This window comes from Dromaius novaehollandiae, chromosome 3, assembly GCF_036370855.1.
Source record: "Dromaius novaehollandiae isolate bDroNov1 chromosome 3, bDroNov1.hap1, whole genome shotgun sequence".
Classification (NCBI taxonomy): domain Eukaryota; kingdom Metazoa; phylum Chordata; class Aves; order Casuariiformes; family Dromaiidae; genus Dromaius; species Dromaius novaehollandiae.
The window spans coordinates 26,691,016-26,698,378 of NC_088100.1; the positions used below are offsets into that span (position 1 = coordinate 26,691,016).

The 7,363-nt window shown below is 48.9% G+C and overlaps 1 long non-coding RNA gene across 1 annotated transcript; it reads right to left on the reverse strand.

Moving 5' to 3' along the window:
- Window positions 1-3,064: 3,064 nt before the first annotated feature.
- On the reverse strand, window positions 3,065-3,888 carry LOC112984888 (uncharacterized). The gene is made up of 2 exons (XR_010388222.1): window positions 3,268-3,888; window positions 3,065-3,144 (listed from the first exon to the last, which is right to left on the reverse strand). It is a non-coding gene; the product is annotated as an uncharacterized LOC112984888 (long non-coding RNA).
- Between the last annotated feature and the right edge of the window lie 3,475 nt (window positions 3,889-7,363).

Consider the following 7,363-nt stretch of genomic DNA (forward strand, 5'->3'; position numbering starts at 1 on the left):
AAAAGCAGAATTTCAAATGTCTGTCTTGCAGACAATTTACAGATCTTTCTCTATGCCAGACCTGCCTCCTCCTGCCCACACTGAAATCTCAGGTTGTTTCTTTCTCCTCCTCCCCCCACCCCAGACGAAAAAGCCAAACACAGGTGCATAACCTGGACTCTGACCTCCCCGAGGTCACCATGTGCAGACTGCTCAAGCCTTGCAGAGTCTTCCTTCATAATGACAAATAACAAGGTATTTTAAGAGGGCTACGGGCTGGCTCACTACTGTGTCTGTCTGACACTGCAACTTTTTCTGGCTCTTCCATCATTTAGGTAGCAGGGAAGCAGTCACAGCCTCCTATTTTTCTTCCTCAGGTGTGCAGCGTTGCCGGTGGGCAGCAGGAAAAGAGCAGCTTCCTTTTTCTGAGGGAGGAGAGGCTGGATCAGAAGGCAGAGCTTACATGGGAGTGGAAGAAGCAGCTGGACAGGAGACTAAACTGTGGAAATGACCAATTTGGGGAAAGAGGGAAAAAGAGGGGGGTGGAAGGGTGTCCTGAAGGAGAAGGTAGGGCTGGCAAAGAGGGACGGGAAGGGCGGCCCGGAGGCAGAGCCCAGCAGCCGAAGGAGGGGTACCTGGGGAGAAGGGACTGGAGCCGAGGGAAGAGCAGGGAGGCCGTCTTCAGGTACACCGGTACTGGGCTCCAGATCACAGCTATGCTCACAAACCTGGGAGCAACCCTCTCCTCTCCAGGGAGACATCCTGGAAAATGAGAGTGAGTTGACCAGTATTTGGATATGGTCGGCACTGATTTCAGTTAGCGGATCTCCCTTGGCTCTGGGACAGAGGCCAGTAATGATGCAGACTAGCCTTTCTCCCCCCAAATACTCTTTGCAGGTCCTCTGGACAAAGCTGCGCTTTGCTTCTTGGACTACCCTGACCGAGTTTGTTCACAGCTCCCTGCCTGCGGGGAGCCCATGGGACCGTTGGTACAGAGCGGCTGAGATTTGCTGGGTACATCTGAGCTCAGATTTTTTTTCACATTCCTCTCCAGGCAGAAATCATCAAGCCGCTCACAAAATTGAAAAATTCATGTTATGTAAGTGTTCCTTATCCCACCAAAAGAGCTTTTGGAAGTAGCTGCTGTAGTAGGAGCTGTCATACCAGCTTCTTTCTGCAATTGGAGATAAGCCATGAAGATGCAGCATTTGTATTTAATGCTTTCAGCACTGTCTGTGACGCCTCCTGGCAGTCACATACGGCCTGTGGTGTCCCAGGGCATGGTCCCCAAGTGTGACACAAATCAGCCACAGATCTGGCTGAGCACGGTCCTTACTGCAAGTGGGCCCCAGTAGTAAAAGCTGTTTAAAAGGAAACTGCTAGTATAGAGCAAATTTATACACGCTGTGTATTTGTTTGTGTAAAAAGGTATGAAACGGGTGTGTCTTTTAAAATGCACGGACCAAACTGTGCATTAGCACCTTATAGCGACAACAGATGCTTTTGGCACCAGGGTTTTCAGGCTGCAAAGCTCTTGAGGACAAAAGGAAGATAAACTCCCTGTGCAGGATGGAGGCGGGGCTGGGGACAGAGTCCAGATGTGCGACTCCCCAGCTGGCCGCCGCCTGGCAGGTTATCCACTCCTCGGACCGCGCGGTCTGGGAGGAAGCGCTCCTCTCCCTGAAGAACAGCTTGCCCTTGTCTGTCTTGAAAACCATTACAAAGCTTTGTAAAAATGCATAAATACACAAGGCAGCCGTGGCCAAACGCTACCGCCAGGCAGGGCCTTCCCTCGGGTACTCTGTTGCACAGTTTCAGTCTTCTGCGCTTCCTTTCTGTGGCTTGGATTTTGCTTCTCCGAGACAGGCTGAGAAATAACTTTTTGTTCCAGCTTTGGGGTTAGGATTCAGGGCAAGCGCCACATTTTATCAGCTCACAGCACGGCCGGTCGCGTTACGTTGCTGGAAGCGGAGCCGCAGCCTCGGGGGCTGAAGTGACGAGAGTGGTCTGCGGCTTGCAGGACCACCATCCCTGCACCGCCACGTGACGCCTCCCCACGAAGAGGGACCAGGCTGGGGACAAACCCTGGTGACCCCCAGGGCGGCTGGGTGCCTGGGAGCGGGCAGGCAGAAGGCGTTCCCAGGAGCATGGGGGTGCTTTGGGAAATCCCTCCTGCCTTGCCTTTTTTAGGAATAAAAACTAGCTAACATTGAAAAGGGAGCTCTCCTGTTCATCTCACAGGTGTCCGGGGTATGCCGTGTCCTGGAGTACTTAGACGTTACAGATTTTAATTTAGACAGTGGCAATTTTGCTCTCAGCAATGCAGTTGTGCAGCTGAACTAAACATCTGAAAGGGATGGGCTGGCCTATTTTCCAGCCTCTGTTACTGCCTAGTCCCTTCCCGTTAAAGCACGTCAGGTCTGCTCTGCTTGTAGGGCCCCTCGGCTGCATTTGCACTGCACATCTCCAGGAAGGGCGTCAGGGCTCCCAGCCTGGGGGACGTGGCCCAGCCTGTCCGTCCTACCCCTGCCTCCGCTGCCTGCTCCCCGCCGCTGCCCTGCCTCTGCCGGGGAGAAACCCCACACGCAGGCTGGAGGAAACCTTGCAGGCTGGGCTGCAGGAGCCTGCACATGCGCTGCAGGAAACCCTACACGTGTGGTTGGAGGAAACCCTGCACATGTGGCCTGGAGGAAAGGATGCACGCGTGGGCTGGAGGAAACCCTACGTGTGTGGGCTCGAGGAGCCTGCACGCATGGGCTGGGGAGATGCTGTAGCCACTCCACTCAGCTCACTTAGTGGGGTTCAGCGTGAGGAGATGCAAAAGGGTTTACACTGGTCGCATGGGCTCGGACTAAGCCCATTACTAGACACTCGGGCCAAAAGCCGCAGAGACTCTTTTTCCCTTCTGGTTTCCCGAGCGGCGAGGTACTTCCTCTCTCTAGCTCAGTGTGTTGCCTCCTGCCTTAGGAGGCCACCTAGGGCTGGCCCTGGGTTTAGCAAGGAGCTTCTCGGATCTCATCCCTTTCCATATCACCAAAACCCCAGCTAGGATTGTGGCTCGTTTTGCACTTTCCATGCTAGGTACCTTTCACTTTGTTGGCAATGTTAGCGCTGTCGTAGCTCAGGGATCACAGCAGAGTTCAAAGTGCTCCTTCGTAGTTCACCCTGCTGACACATGAAATTACAGAGAGAAGTGGTTTGTGCCCAGGCATTCAGGTTATTGTATTGCACCCGAAACACAAAACACAACCCACAAACATGCAACCAAAACACAACTGCATCTCCCACCTGCTGAAACCAGGGGGCCGTGCTCTTGGAGAAGACGAGAGGGCTGCAGGCTTGGCCTCCCACGGGTCACATCCACGGCTATCCTTGTCCTGCTGCTGCTTCAGATCAGATGGGCTTTGGCTGGTGCCAGCAGGATGAGTAACGTGCAGGAACACCGGCAGGTGGGGTGAATGGTACGAAGTGCTGATGATGCTGGGTGCTGCTTCCCTGCGGTGCGGAGGTTTCTCGGGAATGCTTTCCTGTTTTTCATTAGGCAGCTGCATGACAGTCTCTGGGCATGGAGTCCCAAGCCCTTACATGGCCAAGAAAAATACTGCAAGTTCTTGGCCTCTGAATGCCCATGTTGTGAGTAAGCTCGCGGGGATTAAATGTCCAGCCCTGTGTGTGTGTGTGCATGTATGGGAAAGGACTGGGAGGCACATGGTCCAACCTAGTAAATGATTTAAGGGAAAGAATAAACCTAACTGAAAGATGTTAGAGAGCTTGAGGTCATCTCAGCACGGCTGCTTCCCTGCCGGCCCCAGCACAGATCAAAGAGTGGGAGAAAGCAGGGAGGTTTGCAGCGACTCGATGCTGAGAGGCTTCACTCCTTTGCACTTTGCTTCCCACTTTTCCTAGCCTCTTCTTCTGAACACGACCTCTTCTCCTCCTGAAATAAAGTCCTAGCCTGGAGCTATTTCTAGCTAGTTTATGCCAACACAGATTTCCCATGCAAAGAAGGGATAATTTAGCAGTAAATCTCCCAGTGCTTTAAGTTCAGTTTGCACTCTTAGTGGCGGAAAGTGAGCTTGGCAGAACCAAGATCTGGCAGTGTCTTTATTTAATCATTTCATTATCAGCCTGGAGAAGTAAAGAGAGCTCAAAAGTGTCTGACCGTTGCAGGATACATACAAATAATGAACCTATAAATTATCAACAAATCTCATACACAAACTTTCCTTTCTGTTCAGGACAGAATGAAAACTAAAATTTCCATCATCCAAAGGCAAGAGCAACACACACTAAGGAGCTCCTCACTATGCACATGGACTGTTTGTGGTCAGATAACAAGGCATTATTTGCCCTCATCAAAACCTATACTGTCATCTCCACGAGAAACTGCTTTCTTTGGATCTAATCGCATTTAATAGGAGACTTGAGTTATGTATTGAGTTCCAGAGTAAGAACAGTTGTTATTTTAATATTTTATAAAATAGCATTTTTCCAACCAGAGCACAAACTCTTAGAAGTCATTGACAAAGAGCTGTCATGCACCATCTAGTACTTTCCTTTGTAATTCTGAGCACTTTTGATAACAATTTTTCTCTGTCTTACCCTTACTTTGCTGTACTGCAATCCCTTCTACCTTCTCAGTGTCAGACTGATTACACCTGCCCCTTTAGGTCAGTACAACAGGAGTAGTTTTCAGAATATCTTTAGGATGTATAATGAAGTTCAAGGGCTAAATTAACAGATTAATACATATAAGCTTAGAAAAGACTATATAACAACTTTCGTTTAACCCAAGTCACAGAATTTCACCCAGCTCTTCAATCCGTGGCCATCATTTCTAGTTAATTAAAACTCTTCTTCAGGAAAGACATTGCATTGCAGTTTAAAGATTTTGGGAGCGAAGGTGTTTGTCACTCTCTTTCCTAAGCCTCTGCGAGTGGCACAGCGGGGGGAGCAGCACAGTCAGCAGCAAACGCTCCCCGGCCACCCCTGCCGGTGTTCACTGCAGCCGCTGCCGATACTTGTAACCCGCCAATGCGTCCTGTTTGAGGGGGAATGGATGGAGATCCCAGAGGCTTGTCGCAAATCCCTTCCTGACTTCACTTACCCAGGAGAATTTTATAAAGACCCAGCAAATAGTTACTATATACATAGCATTAACACTTTAGATCTGGGCTTCAAATGTCTTTTTTACCAGGATCTGCTGAGAGCTGCTAGCTACGGACACACAGGCTGGGGTGTCCTTAGCACCCACCAAAGTTCTCCGGAGCTTTGCTTGCACGCCTGCTGCTTTTGTCCTCAAGCTCGGAAGAACCCCAGGGATCAGCACTAAAAATAATGGCCACATTAGAGAAACCAAGCAATTCTCTCCGAGACAAGAGAGAAGAGGCATTCACTAAGGCACAGAAATGCAAACATTGCACTGCATATAAATGTACATAGCAGAAATGAAAAGGAGGAAATTTGCATCAGCTTCAGTAGATTTTCTACTAAATAACATAAACAAGTTGCGGATATTCTAAATGAACCATATTGTTCCTGGGAAATTTAAATGTTTGTTTATTAAAGAAACCGTGCAGGAAACCAGCTTGCTGGAGATGGGAAACTCTGTTAACAGTGTGTTTTGAGAAGACGGACTGCATTTCCACAAAATTATAGTGATATCTGGAAAAGGCAGTGTGTTTCTAAAGCTGGGAGAGCAGCGTCTCTGCGGTAGTTGGTGACACTGTGGCTCTTGCAGAATTACAGCAAAAACGATGTATTGGCACTTGCTGGGGGGCCCCGAGCCACGCATGTCCACACAGCAGCATTCTCCTGCCCCTCTTATTGCAAAAGGACCCACTTTATGGCCAGGACTTTTGGATATCTCAGCTTGTATTTAATACAATATTCACAATTCACACTAAACCACAACACGCCCTGGAAGGAGAGCAGAAGAGCCAGGCTGTGCATGGGCTGACACCAAGGTCTGAGGGACTGTGCATTGGTGCTGCCACCTCCAGGCCACCCCTGGAACGAGCCTCTCTGAAGGTGATGGACCCACCAGAGAAGGAAGGAAGGAAGGCCAACAGCCAGCGCAGCAACCGCCCGGGAGGCTACCAGTCCTTGGGGTCAATAAAAGCAACAGTGTGGCAAACACGAGGATTTGGCATTCATTATTTTATCCAGTATAAACTGACTTCAAAAGAAAATCTTCTTAACATTTAAAATTCCTTCAAAATAAAGTGATGGGGTGATCCCTAAACTGGCAATAGTCTTACACGAGTTTTAAAAGGAATTAAAGGAATTCTTGTCATTTGTCACAATATTCTGTAGCTTCCCGTTGCCAAGCAAAGATGTGAAATGCCTCTTCAAGGGGAAGGCTGAGCTTTCCAATGTGGCAGCTATAAAATAAGGAGGGACACTTTTTCTCCAACTCCCTCAATGGTAGAAACCAGCGGAAGTCACTGTTGCACTTGCAACTGTATACCTGGAGCACTGCATGTAAGAGGGAGAAAAGGTTGGATTAAAAATCAGAGAAACCCTTACAGGGTCAGATGCTCTTAATGGAGGTTGCTGCCTTAAATACGCCATCAGCAGCCACCTGAGCTGTAGCTTTGGCTAGCATTGGAGCAGTCAGGGCCACCACTTGGCCCTACCCGAGCCGGTCCCGGCCTGCACCAAAGCTCTGTGGCAGCCCTTGCCTGTGTCCCTCCCTAGTTACAGCACTTTTCTGAACTGGACAATGTCCTGTTTTCAGGAGGGTTTGCAAAAATTCTGCCTGACTTAGGGACTTTGACATCTTGGGCATTTAATGAGCTACTCTATTCCACTTTGCTTCATTGCCCTTTGCTCCTTCCCTATTTCTTCCATATAATTCAGAACGCATTTTGCTACCTCATGAAGTTGTGGGGGTGTTTCAGTTATTTTGTATTAGTACGATATTTTGATTATATGATGTCTTACATAAAAAAAGGCTAAGCGCACCACTTTCCCCTCAGCCGAGGAGCGTGAGCTCCAAGAGGCGCCTGGCTTTGTTGAGGATAACTGGGCTGGTAGGAGCCACTGCCATTCGATCCTCTCTTTGCTGAGGACCCCACAGTAACATTTTTAATTTGTAGCTCAGCGAAGCCTGACAGAAAATTTTACAACACACACTACCAGAGGGGGAAAACCAACGTCCCATCTTCTTCACAGTGATCAGTACTACATGCTCTACAGGAGGACAGATGAGGAAATTATGAAGTAATCTGTCTACAGAGAAAGAGGAATCAAACATAGTTTATTAATCCCTTTGCAACTTTTTCGGCAAGCATTTGGAGTGGGTCCCTTAAATCCTTTCAGTCTCAGTGGTTCAGAGTTCTAAGTAGGAGAGACTGTGAATCGGCCCTTATTTGATTTAAAC